At 35.1% G+C, this 23,024-nt stretch overlaps 1 protein-coding gene across 7 annotated transcripts in view; it reads right to left on the bottom strand.

The window, feature by feature from the left end:
- The window catches only part of LOC106088180 (neurogenic protein mastermind), a 347,773-nt gene that overhangs the window by 57,081 nt on the left and 267,668 nt on the right, over positions 1–23,024 (bottom strand). The gene's annotated exons all lie outside the window — the stretch shown is intronic.

The following is a 23,024-nucleotide window of genomic DNA, read 5'->3' as shown; positions in this document are numbered from 1 at the left end:
CCCTCTGTTTTGTATAATCATCATACAAATTCTATTTATTTCAATTGTTATGGTTAAAAATAGAATCTTGTGTCTTGATTTTTATTCTGTGTACGATTAACATGGCATAAAAGTATCTACAATATTGGATACTCGTATAATGTATAAGTGCTCATATGTATTTAATATTGTAAACCCAGTAGGCCAAATTGCCTGAGAAGTTATTGCAAATGAATACAAAAAGAAAACAAAATGGTACCAAATGAAGTTTAGATGGTAGACAACAGTATTTCAGATCGTCTTCGATAAAAAAATTTTGCAGAGACCTATTGAACAAGATTTTTCACTTTGGGTTCAATGTACCAAGTACCATGCTTTATCTATGAAATCGATTATTGAGCTCGTCTCGAAAGAGAAACAAACAAAAATTTTAAAATTTAATGATCTTCGCCTTAACAGACAAAAAACTTGAAAATTAAATAAATTCGGCAGAGCCCGGCCGGGATTCGAACCTGGGCACACGGAGCAACGGCGGGAGCCGTTGCCATTGTCTAAGGTTCGAAACCATCAATACAAATTTCAATAGATGCTCAAAATCATGTGCATAAAACCAGTACGGAAGAAGTGTAATTTGTCACAGAAAGAAAGTCTGTCATTACCCAAGAATACATGCATTTTGAAAAGTACACCTAATAGACAGGTTTGTCGAGCGTGGTTAATGTGGTAATTGTATCATAGAGGCGTTTTCGCATACCAACGCACGGCCCTTGAAGCCATCACACCTAATATGGTTAAAAAGTCTTCTAACCAAAGACGAAACGCGTCCCATAGTGGTTGGTGTGTGTTGCTATCTGTGGCTTTCCTTTTCCATTTGCAATGAAACTCTCCGATCATTGAGCTCGTCTCGAAAGAGAAATAAACAGAATTGTATAATATATTCATCTTCGCCCTAACGGGACAAAAACTTGAAAATTAGAAATATTTTGTTTCTTAAATTTGAAAACAAATAAGTCAACATATCACGCCGAACGTCTGAGGCCAAATCCAGGCCAGAAAAAATTGAAACGTTTTGAGCGATGAATTTCCAAAGTTATGACCTTCTGAACTATACATTTCAATAATGTACTACTGTGACTGGGATTTGATTGAAGGATTGGATTGAAGGAACCCTGGTATGACATCTAGAAGTTCAAGCTACACAGATGGATCAAAGCTAGAGGACAGAGGTCCACTCTCTCTGTCTACATGGAGAACCCAGGGATTAAGATATTTTTTTTTTCGACTGCCAGACCATAATACAGTCCTTCAGGCGGAGATGCGGGCGATCACGGTTTGCGTGAGGTGGTGTGGTGTTAACGCGAGGAAGTCAAATGTGAACATCTTTATGGACAGTTAACTGGCCTTGCTTGATTCCTTTCAGTTATAGCCTCGTTTTCTCACGATCTGGATCCCTCCATAGGATTTTCGCCATCCTACCGACAGTTTCGAGCATGTAACATTGTGGAACAGCGAAATGGTCGGTAGGACGGCGAAAATCCTATGGGGGGATCCAGATCGTGAGAAGACGAGGCTATTACTGAAAGGAAGCAAGAAGGAGGTCAGTATAGCTATTGGTATCATAACGGGACACATAGGACTACGAGCTCACTTATGTAGAGCATGCGGGGAAGATGATGAGAAGTTGGAGCATTTCCTTTGTCATTGCCCGGCTTTCGTGTCTAACAGATACCGGCACTTAGGTACAGACACAATACCAGACATGAACCAACATAGGGGAGTAGTATTGAAAACAATGAAGGATTTTGTATGTAGCACGGAATTCCTAGAGGAGGTTACTTTCTTTTTGGAGGTTACTTTATAGTTCTTAGAGCGCACAACAAGCCGATTACTGGCTTAGGTGTATGTGCATAGTGGCAGGGGACGGATTAATATCAGGGCCCTCTTTTCAATCTAACCTAACTGGCCATCAGGGCAATGACAATCATGACGGTAAAGTCGCGAACAGTCTTGGAGTGTAAGAAAAAGATTAAAGCCTTCTCTGAGGATGGCATGATCCGCATCGTTTGTGTGCCGGACCATAACGGAGTAAAGGAGAACGAAAGGGCAGATGATTTGGCAGTGAAGGCCAGAGGACTGCCGTCCATAAACTTGCTTAACACGAAGCGTTGCGGGTCGACGCAGTCTGAGTTAAGACCATGGGTGATGAAAGCACATTTAACACCGTGGTACAAAGAACGTTTCTATGGGGAGACCCGGATCATGAGAAGACGAGGCTATTATTGGCAGAAAGTAAGAAGGAGGGCAACATAGCTTTCGATGTCAAAAAGTTACACATAGGACTACGAGCTCACTTGTTCAAAAGCGGTGCGGCAAGTGATAGCATGTGTGGGGCATGTCGGGAAGATAATGAAACATTGGAACATTTCCAATGTCGTTGCCCGGCTTTCGCGGCTAACAGATACCGGCACTTAGTCGGGGACACAATACCAGACATGAAGCATATTACGTGAAGCATATTATGGAAAACAATTAAGGATTTTCTTTTTGGAGGTTTTTTTTTTGTTATTAAGAGCGCACAACAATCAAATTACTGACTTAGGTGTTTATTTATAGTGGCATGGACTAACTTATCCCCTTCAAATGCTGGCAACATTTGAAGTCTACTTTGTTATGTAAAAACTTCTCCCCAAAGGAGGTGATGCACTGCGGGAGTGTTTTGGCTTGACCATCACAATCAATTCATAACCTGATATAGCTCCCATATAAACCGATTTCGGATCTTGACTTATTGAGCCGCTAGAGGGCGCAATTATCACCCGATTTGGCTAAAATTTTGCGTAAAGTGATTTCATATGACCATCAACCTAATTGTGCCAAGTATGGTCCAAATTGGTTAATAACCTGATGTAGCTCCCATATAACCAATTTCGGATCTTGACTTTTTGAGCCGCTAGAGGGCGCAATTATTATCCGATTTGGCAGACCGATTTTGCATGAAGTCTTTTGGTTTGATCGTCAGCAACTGTGCCAAGTATGGCTTAAATCAGTTCATAGCCTGATATAACTCCCAAATAATCCCATCTCGGATCATGACTTCGTGAGCTTGCAGATGGCGCAATTATTATTCGATTTGGCTGAAATTTTGCAGTTTGTTTTGGTTTGACCATCAACAACAACTAAACCGATATCCGGATTATACTTTCTGAGCCTCTAGAATGAGCAATTCTTATCTGATTTGGCTGAAATTTTGAACAGCGTCTTCTTGTATAACCGTTAATATTCACGTTTAATATGGCCTGAATCGGTCCATACCCTCATACAGCTCCATTATTTTTTTAATTTGTTTGACAATATTTCCAATTATTATAAATAAATCCTTTAAAAAACGAATGAATGCAATTTGATACAAATTTCAATTTAGAATTATTTCCATTTTTTTTTTAAATATTTTTTTTTTAATAATTTGTTTTCTTTTTTAGCTCTCAAATTTTTTTATTTGTTGTTTTTTAATACAACATTTTTTCTTCTTTTTACCTTTTTTTGTTTATTTAAAATAAAAAAAATAATACTTTACTATTTTTAAACATTCTAAATAAAAAATTTGACAAATTTTGTCAAAATCAGAAAAAAGGATAGAAGATCAGCACACTCATCAATTTATAAAAATCGTTTTCTCTAAAAAAAACATTAGATTTGGCCTATAGGGCTGCTGCTGTATATATTGTAAATGCCACCGCAATTTGTCATCGGCTTTGTTTCTGTTTACACTACGTTTAGAAATAGTTTAGCACGTTAAAAGCAGCGCGCGAGCGAGAATCTGAATGACATCAAATATTTACGTACGATTAGATGCAAGTACATGTCTACCCATACACAGGCAAATGATATATAAAGTGTGTGTGAGTATGTGTGAGTGTGTTGATGTTTGCACAAATGATGGCTAAAAATCAGGGAAAATTGAAATAGCACAAAGCTAATGATTTCAATTAAGGATGAATATTTTGCCAGTGATTGCTTTCTCACAAATACCTTATTATGCAGCCAATATTTGTTTTCGTTTTTTGCTTTGAGCTTCATGGCAATTTTAAATTCTATGAAATGATATGTTAGGAAAATATGTTTATTAAACCTGATAGAGGGGAAATGGAGACTATATTTTGTTGTTTATTTCATTGGTAGCCAGTGGATACATAATTTTTCAATGCTATGAAGGCCAAATAAAATGTGTTAATGCTGCTACTGCATATGTTCTTCATTCTTTCCTTTCCTTGTAAAATAAATTTCTTTGTATCCATGTTTGTTTTTTTTATTTAATTCTTCCCACTGTGCTTGTGATATTGCCAAAACCCCCATGTATTATTCAATGAGCATTTTACTGCATATGTCCTTCATTCTTTCCTTGTAAAATGAATTTTTCCCACTCCATGTTTTCTTTTTAATTTTTATTTTATTTTTCATCCCACTGTGCTTGTTATATAGCCCCCAAAACCCTAATGTATTATTCAATGAGCATTTTACTGTATATGTCCTTCATTCTTTCCTTGCAAAGTGAATTTTTCCCTCTACATGTTTGTTTTTGTTTCTTATTTATTTTCATCCCACTGTGCTTGTGATATTGCCAAAACCCCAATGTACTATTTAATGGGCATTTTACTCCATATGTCTTTCATTCGTTCCTTGTAAACTTAATTTTTCCCTCTCCATGTTTGCTTTTTTTAGTTATTATTTTTTTTTTATCCCACTGTGCTTGTGATTTTGCCAAAACCCCTATGTATTACTTAATGGGCATTTAAGTACATATGTCCTTAATTTTTTCCTTGTAAAATAAATTACTCTCTCTTTTTTATTTTTATTTATTTCATCCCACTGTGCTTGTGTTATAGCCCCCAAAACCCCAATGTATTATTTAATAGGCATTTTTCTGCATATGTCCATCATTCTTTCCTTGTAAAATTAATTTTTCCCACTCCATGTTTGTTTTTTTTTTTTGTTTTTGTTATTTATTTTCATCACACTATCACAAGCAATATTGCCAAAACCCTGATGCAATATTTAATGGGCATTTTACTGCATCTGTCCCTCATTCGTTCCTTGTAAAATAAATTACTCTCTCTCCATGTTTTCTTTTTTTAGTTATATTTATTTTCATCCCACTGTGCTTGTGATTTTTCCAAAACCCCAAAATACACTACTATTTAATGGGCATTTTACTGCATATGACTTTCATTTTTTTCTTGTAAAATGAATTACTCGCTCTCCATGTTTCTTTTTTTGTTTTCATCCCACTGTGCTTGTGTTAATGCCAAAACCCCAATGTACTATTTAATGGGCATTTTACTGCATATGTCCGCTCTTTCCTTGTAAAATGAATTTTTCCCTCTCCATGTTCGCTTTTGTTTTGTTATTTATTTTTTCATCCCACTGTGCTTGTGATTCTGCCAAAACCCCCAATGTATTATTTAATGGATAAACGGAAGTAATACGAGTTGGTATTATTTTACATTTAATTTATTATAGTTGGTTATTTGCAAAGTTTGTTAAAATAAAAAACAAACTTGTGGAAAATTCAAAATAACAAAAGCCCATTTCTCAAAAACCAAATTTCATACCAACTTCATACCATACACAGGGGGGAGAAAAAAGACACACAAAAACGGCCATGACTACCCCCTCAAATGTAAACGAATGCTGGGAATGGAGTTTGAGGGACAAGGAATACGAAAACGAAAACCCCCCCATTAAAAAAGTGGAACAACAAACGATGGGTTTTACAAGAGATAGGGAAACCCCAAATTGCACAACATGTTGGCGGGCCGAGAGGGTGTGAGTTGAGTGAGTGAGGAGGTAGTGGTGGTGGCATAACACTGACTGACTAACTGGTGGCGAAGTTACAAATTCAACACTGTGGCATAAGCATGTCTAGCAGGGAAATTCTCACTTCCTTAAGCCGCCAACTGACAACAGGGCATACTTAACGCACAACACTCCCCCGAACACATCACCCTCATTGTGGGAGGGAGAGAACCCAAATCGAAATAAGAAAAAAAAAACATTTGTCCTTTGTGGAACACTTCTGTTGCTTTCGTAAGCAAATCGGATTTTTTGGCTTGTACTCTCGTTTTTCTTTTTGCTCTCTCTTTTTATTTCTCACTCTCTCTCTCTCTCTCTTTTACTGGTTGCAGTTATCTAGCTCTCTCAAGCTTCCGGCATTACCACTACCCTGCCCCCTTTCATGAAACCTCGTAAAAGCCTCTTATAAATAATTTATTTGTTAAAACAAATAAGAGTTTAATGACTAACGACGCGTCATGTTAACGGTATTTGAACCTTAACAGAGGGTGGTAAGGCAAACAATCATGGAGAGCAAGCAAAGAGCGCAACAACTGTTAGCAGAAACCTTCTAAGGGGAGAGTATACGCTCTCATGCCTTTGTTTGTTTTGCCATTGAGTCACAACTCATACACTCAAAAGTGTAATGAGTTTGGTTATGAGCATTTATTTGGATTTTTCATCTCATTTGCTCACGCTCACGTTTTTGAGTAGATTCTGCGCATTTTGTTTCTTTTTAATGGAATTCTTCCTTATGGTCCTTGGCTATGCTGCTCTTCGTTAGCTACCATTGCCCTCGGCAATATGTTGGTATTTTTATGTGACTTTGTCTTTGTTGTAGTTGTTGTTGCTAGCTTGTTGTATATGAGCTTTCAGATAGGAAGGAAGACAAAACAACGCAGCGTCACAACGAACCAAACAAAAAAAGAAGCCAGTCGAGTCTCTATAGACTCATAAATTATACCGCGTTTGGTTCTTAATGTCCTGTACGTGTTTTATCATGTTTCATTTTGTTTAAGAACAGTATGAGCCCAAAATGGTAGCAACAACAACAACAACAACAGTAGCAACTACAATAAGACCAGCAACAACAGTAGAAAAATACAATATCGGAGCGATAACATTCCCGGCTCTACAATTTATTTGAATTGTTAACATTCAAACAGCAATGCTTCTACACTCACACATAGATATGAGACATAAAAGCATAAGCAAAAAGGATCCATATAATGTATGAATGTAAGATTACACTTGCAAATATTGGATAACTTTTCTTAGCAATATTTAAGAACTTTTGGCATTCGGAAAAGGAAAATCTTCTAAGAGACTTGTAAAAACTTCTAAAGAAGTTAAAATAGACATAAATGGGCAGGTTTACATAGTTGGGTTTTCCTTAAAAAATATATAAATTCGGACAATTAATGGTCATAAAAGAACTCATCGAGTGAAATTTTAGACAAATCGGTTAAGATTTGCACCCCCTAGAGGCTGAAGAACTATATTCGAGAAATGGATTTATATCGGAGCTTTATACGAGTGTGCAAAAATTCGGAGCATACATAGTACAGCTATTGGAGGTCATAGGAAAAGACATCGCGCAAAGTTTCAGCCAAATCGAATGAGTTTTGCGCCCTCTAGAGGCTCATGAAGTATATTCGGCAGATTGGTTTATATTTTTTTTCACGTAACCAACACGCAGGGGACATCCCCTATATATGCAGTGCATTGCGTTGGCAATTAGGAAAGTTAAGGGTTGGAGGGGGGAAAGAGGGAGTAGTGCTTTTTGATATTTGTCTTAAACTTCTGAACGTCAATGTTGGAGGGAAAGACATTAGCCGGAAGTCGATTCCACATACGAATGGTTCGGGCGAAAAATGAATTTTCTCGGTAATGCATGGTTTCCAATCAACACCATCCCCAATCAACACCATCGCTCTCCGTTGAACCCGGTCAAGTAGCTCCAAGGATGATTTTGGAGCTTCTGCCCATATATGAGAGTTATAATCCATACTCGGCCTGATGTAGGTAGTATAGATATTGAATAGATCAAAAGAGGTGAAATATTTCTTACACCGCTTAAGAAAGCCCCAACAATTGAATGCTTCTTACAACACTTCGAATACCTGTTTTGACCAACGGACATTACATTGTATCTTCATGCCCAGAACATCAAGAGCATCTGACTGCATCAATATCTATACCGTCGATAGATATCGACGATTGAAGTGGGTCAGTGAGACAAGAAACAGCAGTGGGTCTTCTGTGCCTTAAAGTCTACTCTGTTCATTCTACCCCACTCGGAAATGGCCAAAAAATTCTGGGAGAGCGTCTCATCCATAATGCGCCTCCGAATGAATATGAATGACACAGACTACTGTCATCGGCAAATGAGTAGACTGGATTCGAAGTCTGACCCAAAAGATCGTCTATGAAAATAAGAAAAAGGGAAGGGGAAAGGACAGAGCCTTGTGGCACACCTGCGGTCAATGTATACCCATCTGATGAGAACCCATCTACAACAACCCGTATAGTGCGATCTCTGAGAAAGCTCGATATAAATCGAACGAAGTTATTGCCGACTCCCAAAGCGACAAGCTTTGATAAAAGTGCACCGTGCCAGACCCTATCAAATGCCTTGGAGATATCCAGAGCCACGACCTTACTCTCACCAAACTGGTGGATAGAGCGACTCCATCGTTCCGACAAAAATGCCATAAGGTCTGCCGTAGAGCGAATGCTGCGGAGCTCATACTGTCTGCCACTAAGAAGGCCATTGGACTCTAAGTATCTGACAAGATGATGGTTAACCATACTCTCCATAACCTTAGAGAGCGCAGAGCATATCGCCATTGGCCGGTAATTCGCACGGTAAGCAAGGTTGAAAAGGTTGCGTAGTGGACGAGCAAGCGTCGAGAAACACTTACAAAGGACAAGTGTTTATATACCGTCTGGGACCGGAGATTTAGACAGACAAATGGTCAGATAAACGCACGGACGGACAGAAAACCAAATGGACGGACAGACAGAAGGTCGGAACAACCAGGCAGTCGGAACAAACAGACGGTCGGAACAAACCGGCGTTCGGATAGACAGACGGACGGACAGACAAACAGATGCGCGGACAGACAGACGGTTGGAGGCAGACAGACAGGCGGAGCCTAGAGTGCTACTCGCAAGTGTCGTAAATTCTTGTCTACTGTATAAAGGCCTCGTTCGGCAACCTAAGCTAAAGACGGCTTCAAGATCCCACATGGCATCCATAACTCAACGAAACTATGTCCGAGTGTGCAGTGGCTACAGAACCATCTCAACCGGCAAAGCACACGTGGTAGCAGGGACAATCCCCTTTGATATGCTTCCTAGAGAACATTTCCATATACATAGGAGAGTATTCGTAAGAGAAAGCACTCCAAGAAAGGCCATTTGTAGGTCTGAGGGAGTAGGAAAAGTTGCAAATGCTAATTTTGCCCATGAACATTCCATTAAGGAACAGGGGCTAACTTCTCACATATTAATTAGGGCAGCCCGATTCAAGTTTAAACACAACGATAGGGAGCCTCCTTTTTATAGCCGAGTCCAAACGGCGTGCCGCAGTGCGACACCTCTTTGGAGAGAAGTTTTACATGGCATAGTACCTCAAGAATGTTGTCAGCATTAGAAGGGGACTTGTGCACTTTCACAAGGCCAAAACTGCCTGAAGGAGTGTTCCAATGTTTTTGCGTTGGACTAGAGAGTTCTTAACTATTGTCTTGGCTACAATTTTTGTCTTAGCATTGGTTCGAAAATCTCAATGGTTTGTCTGTCAAATACCAAAATATCAAAAAAAAAAAAACGTGACAAAAGTCTGAGAAAAAAGATGCAGATATTTTTTTTTTGTTTTTTGGCTATAAAAATGTTTGTTTGGCTATAAAGAAGTTAAAGAATGTTTTGTTTGTTTTTTTAATAAACAACGGATTTTTGAGCATTATCCACCAAAAATAAAATTCGGCCTACAAATTAAGATTTGACAGTCAGAACAATTTTTCGAAATGCCAAGGTTACTAACTTAAGGAGCCAGTCAAAAGGCGCCCGGACCACATAAGGCCTTAAAATTTTGCACACTATCACGCTAATCAGCTTCAACCTTTCAAAATTTTAAAAAATTATCTCCAACCGGTGCCATGCGACAGATTTTTTCACAAGTTTTTTTTTTTTTTTTTTTTTGATTCCATCCCACAGTGCAACGGACATACAAGCTGATTGCGGCAAAATTGGACTCCATTAAAAGCTCTTTAAGAATATAATTTAAACATTCCACCCAAAGTTAACACAGGAAGTACCTGTAACTCTTTGATCAGGTTGTTTAAGGTTGTGAGGGTGAGACTACTACATGGACATTTCGTCCCTGTACATGGACATTTCGTCTACTCTACTCAATCTACTGTTAAAGATCTTTCGTTTGAGTATCACATGGCTCTAATCGGTTTTGGGTTAGATTGAAAAGAGGGTGCAGATATTAATCCGCCACATGGACTATGGACATACACCTAAGCCAGTACTCGGCTTGTTGTGCGCTCTAAAAACTAAAAAGTAACATCGAAAAAGAAAATTTTATGTTAGGAATCCTTATATGTTTTCCATACCACTCCTCTAAGTTGGATAATGTCTGGTGTCGTGTCCCCACCTAAGTGCCAGTGTCTGTTAGCCGCGAAAGTCGGGCAATGACATAGGAATTGCTCCAATGTCTCATCATTTTCTCTACATGTCCTACACATGCTATCACTTGCCGCTTCGATTTTTTCATAAGTGAGCTTGTAAACCTCCTTCTTACTTCCTTTCAGTAATAGCCTCGCCCTTCCACTATCAGGAACACACCATAAGCTTTTCGCTGTCCTACCGACTGTTTCGCTGTTCCACCGTGTTACATGCACGTTTGTCGCCCACGCCCTTAAATTGGACTTCGTCGACCCGAAAGGCTTCGGGTTAACAAAGTTTATCGATTTTCGCCGTCCTACCGACTGTTTCGCTATTCCAGTGTTACGTTTGTCGCCCACTCCCTTAAGGCAGACTACGTCGACCCGAAAGGCTTCGGGTTAACCAAGTTTAACGACGGCAGTTATCTGGCCTTCACTGCCAAATCGTCTGCCCTTTCATTCCCCTTTAGTCCGGTATGACCCGATACCCAAACGATTGACATCGGTTTTAGTGTCGATTTGGGGGTTTTCTTTTTTGTCGGTGGGGGCCCCTAGACTTTTTGATCCAAATTTTTATATCAGTTTCGTACTCTACTCCAGGCCAATAGGTGCAGTAACATGGAAGATTTTTGGAGGTAGGGGCGTTCCTCCACTTCATATGAACCTATTGTAGTAAAAAAATGTTTTTCTTTCAAAACGGCAAGCTCGTTTTATATTTCGGAACCCTCGTTTCATAAGTAAAATTTCTTTGCATTTGACATAGATTTTGACCACCTTTTGTTGACTGGTTTTTGGTTTCTACAAATTGACCCACCCTAATGTATATTCATTATGTATAGTACATATTTCTTTAGTTCACACTCTTCTTAGCTTGGTTTATAAAATTTTCTTCTTTTTTTATATACCTAGCTCTTAACTACACCTTACAACTGTGAAATGTCCATCATACATATATTAAAACATTTCTGACAAAACAAAAAAAAAAAATCAACCTTGATAGGAAAAATAATGAAATACGACTCCAAACGTGTTTGTTTAGTTTTCGTGTTTATTTTTTTTCTTATAATTTGGCGCACACAGTACTTACACACTAACGCTACCAATTCCATTTTCAACTCCAGCAGTTGATTGATATTGAATATGACAAAGAACTTGAGATCAATTTAAAGGTAATTTCATCGAATTAAATTTTTATAGACATGCGAGTGACAAGCTTTTAGCCAATGGCACTACCAGTTGGAAAAACACCAAGAATTAATAAACGAAGGAAATACGAATATAAAATCTAAAAAGTTTTAAATGACAAAAATAGAAGTGTTTTTGGGGGGGGTATGGGGATTGAGATAAAGAAAAGTTCATCTCCTGAAGAGGTGAGCTGCTAAAGTGTAGTCATAAGTGGTGTATTTTTTTGTATTACCAACATTTATTTTTGCCGTGGGCGTATTTTATGGAATTTTGATGGAAATCATTAAACAATGAATGTCAAATGGGCGGAAAAATAGTTAAAAATAGAGTTATCGTAGAAAATTTCAGCTTGTGTTAGGAAACAGGTATTTTCATACAGTTTCCGGTTTGCATAAAGCATGCAAATGAGGGCAGTTTAATATAATTTTTCTCTTCGTATTATACCCTGTTTTGTGGAAAAATGCCAAAAGTCAATAATTTCACAAAGAGCCAGAGTGCAACAAAAAATTCTGTAAGTCAAGCTCTTGCTTTTTGGGCAAAAAGAAAATTGAATATCATCTCATGATAGCGCTCACCATTCACACTTACGGTATGATTCACATCATGTTGGCAGAAGTACAACCCAATGATGCCACCAGCTCATGAACCGCACCAAACTTTGCTCTTTTAAGGATGCATTGGTAGCTCTTGGAATGCTTCTGGTTGATCTTCACTACAAAATCGTCAATTCTGATAATTTACGCACCCATTGAAACATAAATGAGCTTCATCACTCAATGGAAGAAGCGCGCGATGAATTTTCTTAAGAGAGCACGCATTTTCATAAAAAAAAATTCAATAATTTGTAAGCGTTGTTCGTTTTTAAGATGATTCGTGGTTATGTTATAGACCAAACTAAACGTGAGCTGTTTAAACTATGAGATAATAGCTGAAAATCTCCCTTTATATGCATCTCTCGATTTTCACTTTTAAGGTCTTTGCTAACCCTTTTATCAAACGATCATCTTAAAAATTTGCACAACGATTTACCCTATGGCTTCTGCAATATGTACGGATTTTGATCGAAATTCTAGGTAACAAATTTAAGCAAATTTTAAGTTCGACGACTTAGCCAGCATATCCAATGTAGTGTAGGGTATCAAAAGGCCGGCTTCGCTCGACTTGAGCCCATCCTTCCTTGTTTTAAATAAAGAAACCATCAAATGCAACAACTAAACTAAAAGGGGTTTCAGAAATCTCACTTCCAAAAATTTTGCAGAATTTCTTTTTTTCTGAATTTTTGAGCCACTTTTGACAAAATATTTTTTTCCCCCAAAATTTGACGTTATATTGTGAGAAAACTTTTATTTAACTAATGTCATTCGTTCACTTTATGCCAATCAGTTAGATTTAAAAAAAAGGCTTTATTTTTGGGAATTTTTCTAACTATTCATCGTTAATGGTTTAAAGAAGGGGGAGTAGAAAGGGGTATCTCTAATAGTTCAATAAATTTCTCGGGTTGTATATCCATATCATAAGAAAATTTGTTGGATGTTATATGAGACTTTCTTTTTACGGAATACCCGTCCTATGATCATTTTGGTTGACCCAGGTAGCGAATGATTAATAAGAATTCTGCCAAGGTTATTATCATAACCACCGACATAACCACCACCATAACCACCGACTTGAGCCCATCCTTTCTTGTTTTAAATAAAGAAATGCAACAACTAAACTAAAAGGGGTTTCAGAAATCTCACTGTCAAGAATTTTGCAGAATTTTTTTTCTGAATTTTTGAGCCACTTTCGACAAAATAATTTTTTCCCCCAAAATTTTACGTTATATTGTGAGAAAACTTTTATTTAACTAATGTCATTCGTTCACTTTATGCCAATCAGTTAGATTTTTTTTAAAAAAAGGCTTTATTTTTGGGAAATTTTCTAACCATTCGTCGTTAATGGTTTAAAGAAGGGGGAGTAGGAAGGGGTATCTCTAATAGTTCAATAAATTTCTCGCGTTGTATATCCATATCATAAGAAAATTTGTTGGATGTTATATGAGACTTTCTTTTTACGGAATGCCCGTCCTATGATCATTTTGGTTGACCCAGGTAGCGAATGATTCATAAGAATTCTGCCAAGGTTATTATCATAACTCATACGGCACATAGTCCAACAACTGCAACAAAAGCTTTTGGATCTATGGTTAGTTTAGATCGGTATTTTGGGTTGTAACATACAAAATGTCTTTATTAGTATAACCCCTAGCCTATGATGAGGGGCTTCAATTTTAAACTTTGCAGCCCGTTTCTATCACATGGCAACTGAAATAAAAACACTTTTCTACAAAAATTGTGGCATTTTTCTACCTCCCTTTCAACACCACAGCCAACCATCACCCTACAAACTAAACGTTTCTAGCCATATGTGCTTAATGGGCATTCCCACCAATCGTTCAACGACCAGAAAGGAAAAAAAAACTCATTTAAAATGAAAATTACTTCATTTAAACGTTGTTAACACGACTGTAAAATTACCTAATATTTGAACCTCGAATCATCGACATAACCATTAACAACATCATTATATGGGAGGGACACTACAATAGCTATGGCAAAGCAGAAAACTAAAAACAAATGAATAACTAGTTGTTAGAAACGCTCAACACACACCCGCACAAACACAAATAAGAACAGCAACAGGATCCTCAACTTTCGTTAAAGGAAAGTAAAGTAAAGCAGGGGAAGAAACTAAAATTCACTAAAAACAATTTGTGTCAGGCGAGAAATGAAACTAAGAAATCTAGCAAAAGAAAGATTTAAAGGACATAGAGGACATGAGTTCCTTGCTCTTTTCATTTGTTTTTTTTTTTTCCAAACATCTTACTCTCACTGAAGCTTCTGCAAAACATTGAACATTGTTCTCTTTTAAAATTTCACCATGAAAACATTAACATATGGTTTTGTAACATTTTCTAAATTAATGTTACAGTCCCCTTCATCTATCTGCCTTCAATGCTCCCAGTGTAAAAACTTTCAACCACAAAGATGAAATTAGAATTTATACTTGATTATTATAATGGCAAATGAAACGTAATTATCATCATCATCAACATCATTATGGTTATTATCATCTCAAAACTCATTTTCATTAAGTGTTGAGCATGTGTTGTGTTAGATGGCAGGAGGGAGAGCTTGAAGACTTTAATTATGCCAACCAATCAACCACCCACCCGCATAATGGAGTGAATGTGCCTGCCTTTACGATTTAACCATCTCTATAACTACCCATCTACCTAGCTACCCACCTACCCTTTATTATAATTGCAATTAAGTCTACAGGCAGGACCGGTTTATCATAAAGTCTTGGCCATTATGAGCCCTAAACATATCGAAATGTCAGCCTTTTATAGGCAAATAACCCTAAACTGTAGAAAAAAAAAAAAACAAACAAACAAAAACGAGAACATTGCTTATGGTGGTGGTGGTAGAAATTCCTTTAAATGTAGAGATTTTTGAGTGAAATCTTTTCAACTGGTACTAACAGCAAAACAATATTTACTTTGCATGTCCAAAGAGAGCATGAAAGCAAAGCAGAGGAAAAGAGAGAAATGGAGAGAGAGAGAGAGAGAGTGAAGTATAGAAACCATACGAATACGTAGAACCAGGGTTGTCGAACCAAAGTAAAGATTAAGTTTGGTTGAAAAGAGGGAGCGGATTTTTGTCCGCACCATGGCACTTAGGGCATGCACCTAAGCCAGTAATCGGCTTGTTGTGCGTTTTAAATATTGAAAAAGTAACCTCGAAAAAGAAAATCTAAGATAGGAATTTAGTGCTACTTACAAACGAAAATAAAACTTTCCTTCAGAGTGCAATTTTACCCACCACCATAGGATGGGGAGGGTAAAATTGCAATTACCCTCTAACAGAATGACGGAATTAGTATACATTCCGTCATTCTGTTTGTAACTACTCGAAATATTTGTCTGAGACCTCATAAAGTATATTCTTGATCGTCATGACATTTTATGACGATCTAGCCATGTCCGTCCGTCCATCCATCTGTCTGCAAACTTTGGAAGGAAAAAAGCTAGCCGCTTGAAATTTTGCACAAATACTTCTTATTAGTGTAGGTTGGTTGGGATTGTAAATGTGCCATATCAGACCATACTTTGATATAGCTGCCATCTAAACCGATATTGGATCTTGACTTCTTGAGCCACTAGAGGGCACAATTCTTATCCGATTTGCCTGAAATTTTGCACCACGTGTTTCGATATGACTTCAACAACTGTGATAAATATGGTTCAAATTGGTCCTTAATCTGATATAGCTGTCATATAAACCGATGTGGGGTCTTGACTTCTTGAGCCTCTAGAGGGCGCAATTCTCATTCGATTTGGCTAAAATTTTTCAATATTCTTTGTTTGCCTAAAAAGAGATACCGCGCATGGAAATGCGATTCATGGCGGAGGGTATATAATATTCGGCCCGGCCGAACATAGCACGCCCTTACATGTCTTGCCTAAAAAGAGACACCGGGAAAAGAATCTTAGCATGCTTTTACTTGATTTATGCTGCTTTTTTTGTGTCTCACAAATAGCCTTCATTACAGTTGTACAAAAATTCGGTTAATAGGGCTCATCTATTCTCAAGAAAAGTTGAATTCTCCCCTTTACCCCAATTTCTAAAAATTTTATTTCTTTTCCAGATGTGTGAGTCGTGTGAATTTTTGGTTAAATCCTTCTGTAAACACCTAAAGAAAAGAGAGAAAGTGGTCCGGGCACCCCAAAAGGGCATTTTTTCGCCACTGCTATGGTGGAGGCCATCGTAACGCAGAAGTCTGCATGTCAGCCTATGACGCTGAATGCATGGGATCGATTCCAGGCGAGAACATAAAAATAATTCAGCGGTGGTTATTCCCTGCTTATGCTGGCAACATTTGTGAGGTGCTTTGCAATGTAAAAACTTCTCCCCAAATAGGTGTCGCACTGCGGCACGCCGTTCGAACTTGGCTATAAAAAGGAGGCCCTTTTCATTGAGCTTTAAACTTGTAACGGACAGCACTCATTGATTTGTGAGAAGTTTGCCCCAGTCCCTTAATGAAATGTTCATGAGCAAATGTGCATTTACTCAAGGAATTCAATTTTTTTTATTCATTATATGTTAACAAAAAGTAATTTCATTGCAAGATACTATCACATATAATAGGAAGGAAAATTTTCATTTTGCATAAAAATTCGAACTCTTTTCATAATATATGGCAACCCTGTTCCATGCTAACATATGTTAATGTATAGCCATGCCATTTTACTCCTCCTCTTTCTACTCACTGCCATAAACTTTTTTCTCTCCCTCTCTCTCTCTCTCTTTCATTCTCTCTTTGTCTATATTATTTTCCAAAATACAAAGTTGAGAGACAGATATGAGAGTCCATTTCCGACCCACTAATTTACATATTCGTATACTCTGAGAGTCGTTGGAGTTTTGTAGTTTTACTCAAATCTGTAAATGTTAATTTCAATTCGATTTGTTTGCTTTATTTTGCGTTTATCTTTTTGTTATTGTTGGCGCTGTGGTTATTGTTGGTGGTGGTGTTTGTGTTTTGCTTATGCAGTCGGTGTTATGGTGTTATCAATGCCTTTTTGATGTTTTTTTTTTTTTTTGCAAAATTGAGTTCAATCTCCCAGAGTTTATTATAATGGGGTTGAGTGGCAATAATTTTGGTGGGGGTTGGTAAAGCGGATATTTATGTCATTTGTGTAGTAAATTGTGGTTGAAAAGCATGTTTGAATAATTCTTTGCATACCACAGGCCTGAGGTGACCATGGGAAAATTTTTAAAATTTATTTAGAGAAAATTTCATAGAAATTTTGTCTTTAGAGAAAATTTCCTAGAAATTTTGTCTTTAGAGAAAATTTCATAGAAATTTTGGCTTTTGAGAAAATTTTATAGAAATTTTGTCTTTAGAGAAAATTTCATAGAAATTTTGTCTTTAGAGAAAATTTCATAGAAATTTTGTCTTTAGAGAAAATTTCATAGAAATTTTGTCTTTAGAGAAAATTTCATAAAAATTTTGTCTTAAGAGAAAATTTCATAGAAATTTTGTCTTTAGAGAAAATTTCATAGAAATTTTGTTTTTAGAGAAAATTTCTCAGAAATTTTGTCTTTAGAGAAAATTTCTCAGAAATTTTGTCTTTAGAGAAAATTTCTCAGAAATTTTGTCTTTAGAGAAAATTTCTCAGAAATTTTGTCTTTATAGAAAATTTCATAGAAATTTTGTCTTTAGAGAAAATTTCATAGAAATTTTGTCTTTAGAGAAAATTTCTCAGAAATTTTGTCTTTAGAGAAAATTTCTCAGAAATTTTGTCTTTAGAGAAAATTTCTCAGAAATTTTGTCTTTAGAGAAAATTTCTCAGAAATTTTGTCTTCAGAAAATTTCTCAGAAATTTTGTCGTTTGTCTTAGTCTTTAAAAAAATGGACATTTGCATGTAGAAAAAGTTTCTTAAACATTTTTTATTAGAGAAAATTTCTTTAAAATTCCTTTGTTTCAGAAAATTTACTTGCAATTTTGCCTTTAAAAATCTTTTATAATAGCTCTGGTCACCCTAGGCTATTAACCCCAATGTGCAAAAACAATTTGCACTCAAATTATGACGACAGTAAATCTATAACGATTTGTACGCTTTAGGAAAAACGAAACGCACATACACGCTTGCATGCATGCTTGTACACACAGAAACATTAAACGGGCCAAACATAATTCCACTCAAAACGAAAACATGAACTCTCACAGTAAACGAACCTGTGTACCCTCACCCGCATTTCCTTACAACCAACAACAAGAAGAACAACAAAAACCAAACGAATAAACTCAGTTGAAGACAATCTCAGCATTCACCCAATGACCCCCTCCCCCCATACAACACGAAACCATGAGGCATGAGCAAGAGAGAGAGAGACAAAACAGAGAAACAAGAGCAACAAAAACAAACAATGAGTAACCATTAAAAATAAGACACTCTCGCACACCATCACCCACCATAACCCCCCAAAACAAAGCTTATGAAAATGTCGTTTAAAGTAATTGATAATGTTAACAAAAAAGAGCTTAAATAATAATTTAACATTGTTTTTATTTTGTTGTTGCTGTGAGAAACAATAATGACAATGTGATACCGGTGTGTGAGACACGAAATGGTAGAGAGCGAGTGAGAAAGCAAGGGGGACAACAGAAAAACAAACAATCAATTCGTACTCTCACCTTTTTAACAAAACCACACACATGCAAGCATTAACATACTTCTGTACGTATGTACATAAGTATGTATATAACCATGGGTCATCGAAAAGGTTTTGTGGATAAGGGTGTAACGAATTAAGTAACGAAAAAACAAAGGTAGCTATATAAAAAATAATTTAAAATAAAAAAATTAAACTTGGTTGAAATATTTGTTTAATAGGAAACAAAGAGAGTGTAAGAAAATAAATGTTGGAAGTATTAATAAATAAAAAAAGGAACAATTAGATAAAAAATTTTGAAAAAAATTTTACAATATGAAGAAAAATCTTAAATAAAAAATAAAATACATTTTGCGCAAAATATGTGAATGAACGGGAGGCACGCCGCAAACAGTGTAGGCCGCGAATATGCTTACATTGAAAACCTACTCTTAGGGCAATCGACGATTACATAGAGTAGCTGGTGTATTTTTTTGTAATAATTGAATGTCTTCACTTAGTAGAAATAATGTTCTAAACTTTACAAAATTTCCTAAGATTTTTAATATTTTGAAAAACGTAGAACATTTTGAAGTATTTGTAAAATTCTACAAAAAATAATAAGGCATTTGTAAAATTTTTTCCTTAAATTTTTTAAAAATTTTAAAATTTCTAAAAAAAATTGTAAAATTTTGGAAAATTCCAAATATGCTAATATTTTCTCAAATTTTTTAAATTTGATCACATTTTGAAATAATCAAATTTTAAATATTTCCCCAAATTTTTTTAAATTTTTTCAAAATTATGGTATTTTGAAAAATCTATAAAATTTTCAAATTAAAAAAATTTCACAGTATTTGTAAAATTTTGAAATATTTTAAAAAATTGCTAAAAATTTCTTTTTTTTTTAGATTATAAAACTTCTAAAAAATTTTAAGATTTTGAATTTTTGGAAAATTTTCTATCATATTTTCTCAAATTTTTAAAATTTTGAAAATTTTTGACAACTCTGTCTATTAGCTGTCCTTTTTTCCAATGTATATGTTTTCATGTAATGACAGTACAGCTAATAGACAGGGTTGTCGGGCGTGGTTAATGTTGTTATTGTATCATAGAGGCGTTTTCGCAATAAATACGATTCAAATTCAACATACCAACACACCTTGCCCTTGAAGCCATTAGATCTAGTATGGTTGTAAAGTCTTCTAACAAACAAAAATTGGGAAATTTAATAAACTTCGCCCTAACAGGCGAAAAACTTGAAATCAAAAAATTCGGCAGAGCCCGGCCGGGATTCGAACCTGGGCACACGGAGCAACAGCCGTTGCCGTTGTCTAGCGTTCGAAGCCAACAATACAACTTCCAGCAGATGCAGAGGATTATGTATACCACGGAAGAAGTGTAATTGTCGCAGAAAAAAGTCTGTCATTGCATAAAAAAACATGCATTTGGAAAAAGTACAGCTAATAGACAGGATTGTCGAGCGTGGTTAATGTGGTAATTGTATCATAGAGGCGTTTTTGCAATCAATACGATTCAATTACAACATACAAACACTCGGGCCTTGAAGCCATCCCATCTGATATGGTTGAAAAGTCTTCTAACCAAAGACAAAACGCGTCCCATAGTAGTTGGTGTATGTTGCTACCTCTGGCTTTCCTGTTCCATCATGCAAAGAAAATCTGCGATCATTGAGCTCGTCTCAAAAGAGAAACAAACAGAAATTTTTCTAAAATTTTGAAAATGTTTTTTAAATTTATGAAATTTTTCTAATATATTGAAAATTTTTTTAAATTACAAAATTTGAAATTTTTCTAATATTTTGAAATTTTTCTAAAATTTTGAAATTTTTCTAAAATTTTAAAAATTTTCTAAAATTTTGAAACTTTTCCACAATTTTGAAATTTTCTAATTTTTTGAAATTTTCTTAAATTTTGAAATTTTGAAATTTTTCTAATATTTCAAAATTTTTCCACAATTTTGAAATTTTTCTAATATTTTGAAATTTTTCCAAAATTTTAAAATTTTTCCAAAAACTTTAAATTTTTCTAATATTTTGAAATTTTTCCACAATTTTGAAATTTTTCTAAAATTTTGAAATTATTCTAAAATTTTGAAATTTTTCTAAAATTTTGAAATTTTTCCACAATTTTGAAATTTTCTAAAATTTTCAAACTTCTAAAATTTTGAAATTTTTCTAATTTTTTGAAATATTCTAAAATTTTGGAATTTTTCCACAATTTTGAAATTTTTCTAATTTTTTGAAATTTTCTAAAATTTTGAAATTTTTTTAATATTTTGAAATTTTTCTAAAATTTTGAAATTTTTCTAAAATTTTGAAATTTTTCTAAAATTCTCCAAAATTTTGAATATTTTCTAAAATTTTGAAACTTCTAAAATTTTGAAATTTTTTTAAAAATTTTGGAATTTTTCTAAAATTTTGAAATTTTTCCACAATTTTGAAATTTTTCTAATTTTTTGAATTTTTCTAAAATTTTCAAATTTTCTAAAATTTTCAAATTTTTCTAAAATTTTCAAAATTTTCCACAATTTTTCTATTTTTTTGAAATTATCTAAAATTTTGGAATTTTTCCACAATTTTGAAAATTTTCAAATTTTTTGAAATTTTCTAAAATTCTGAAATTTTTTTAATATTTTGAAATTTTTCTAAAATTTTGAAATTTTTCTAAAATTTTGAAATTTTTCTAAAATTTTGAAATTTTTCTAAAATTTTGAAATTTTTCTAAAATTTTGAAATTTTTCTAAAATTTTGAAATTTTTCTAAAATTTTGAAATTTTTCTAAAATTTTTTAATTTTTAAAATTTTGAAATTTTTCTACAATTTTGAAATTTTTCCAAATTTTTGAATTTTTTTCTAAAATTTTTAATTTTTTTTTACATTTTATGCCATTTCTCCTACAAAAAATTGTATTTTTTACTCAACGACTACATACCACTCTAATGTATGCATTTTTACAAGCTCTCACTCATAAATCGAAAAGTAAATTCCGGTGTAATCAAAGCCAAAGCTGTGCTCACCGCTGCCGCAAACAATGTTGAACTGTTGGCAAGTAATCGTGGTTTGCACTACGAATGCAGCAGAGAGCGACATCGCCAGTAGATCAGCGTATATGACGATAAGCAACATTGGATTAAATCGCCACCACATTGAATTTTAAATGAACAGCGTTCTTGCCTTGCCATGCCTTCGTATTAAAAAGTTTAGTTTGTTTAATTTAACACCATAACGATTCCGACGACGATGTGAAGGGGTTTATACATACAAAAAGGTATCCCTAGGAAACGTAATTTAAATTCATACAACGAAATAAATGGAGTACGAACGAGTGACCAGACCAAGAGCTAAGTTATAGTTTTTTACAAGGACCTAACATAGATAGGGGCCTGCACTTGGTGAGACTGTAGGTAAGGATTTGCTGGGCTAAGGATGTAAATATAGATTTGTCACAACTATGTCCTTTGAGAAACAGGATACACAGATTGATGGCAATAACTATCAGAAATGCGCTTTAATGCATTTTAAATAGGCAAAGACCTCCTTCTATTAACTTTAAGGAAAATTTTTCTTCAGGTTAAATTTGTTTACTTAATATTAAGAAATGTTTATCCTAAATAGTAGTACAAAATATCCTTGAAAATCTAAATATAAGAGGCTTGAGTGACTTTGGCAATAGGATAACATTTTCAATATTTTGAAGGAAGTTTTAACTTATTTTAAGGTAAATTTTCTAAATATAACAAGAGAATTTTTCGAAAAATTAGGAAGTTCAGCGGAGTTGGAAGTAAATGGTTGTATTCATTAGTACATAGCGACTCAAATTTAAAAAAGCCATGCCTATTTGGAAAGAACGAGTGACCAGACCAAGAGTTTAGTTATAGTTTTTTACAAGGACCTCAGATAGATAGCGGCCTGTGTTAGGTTAGACTGCAGCTATGGATATGCTGGGGTGGGGATACAAATAGAAATTTGTCACAACTATGTCCTTTGAGAATTTGAACCAAAGATTAGGGACTCAATTCAAAAATTCTAAGTTTTAATATTTTTAAGAAAACTTTTTTCAGGTTAAACATTTTTTACTTACTATTAAGAAAGTTTTATCTTTAATAGTAGAAAAAATATCGTTAACTTTATCTATT

The sequence above is a fragment of the Stomoxys calcitrans genome, chromosome 5, assembly GCF_963082655.1.
Source record: "Stomoxys calcitrans chromosome 5, idStoCalc2.1, whole genome shotgun sequence".
NCBI lineage: Eukaryota > Metazoa > Arthropoda > Insecta > Diptera > Muscidae > Stomoxys > Stomoxys calcitrans.
The sequence above is the reverse complement of the archived record's forward strand: the minus strand, read 5'-3'. Positions and strand labels throughout refer to the sequence as shown.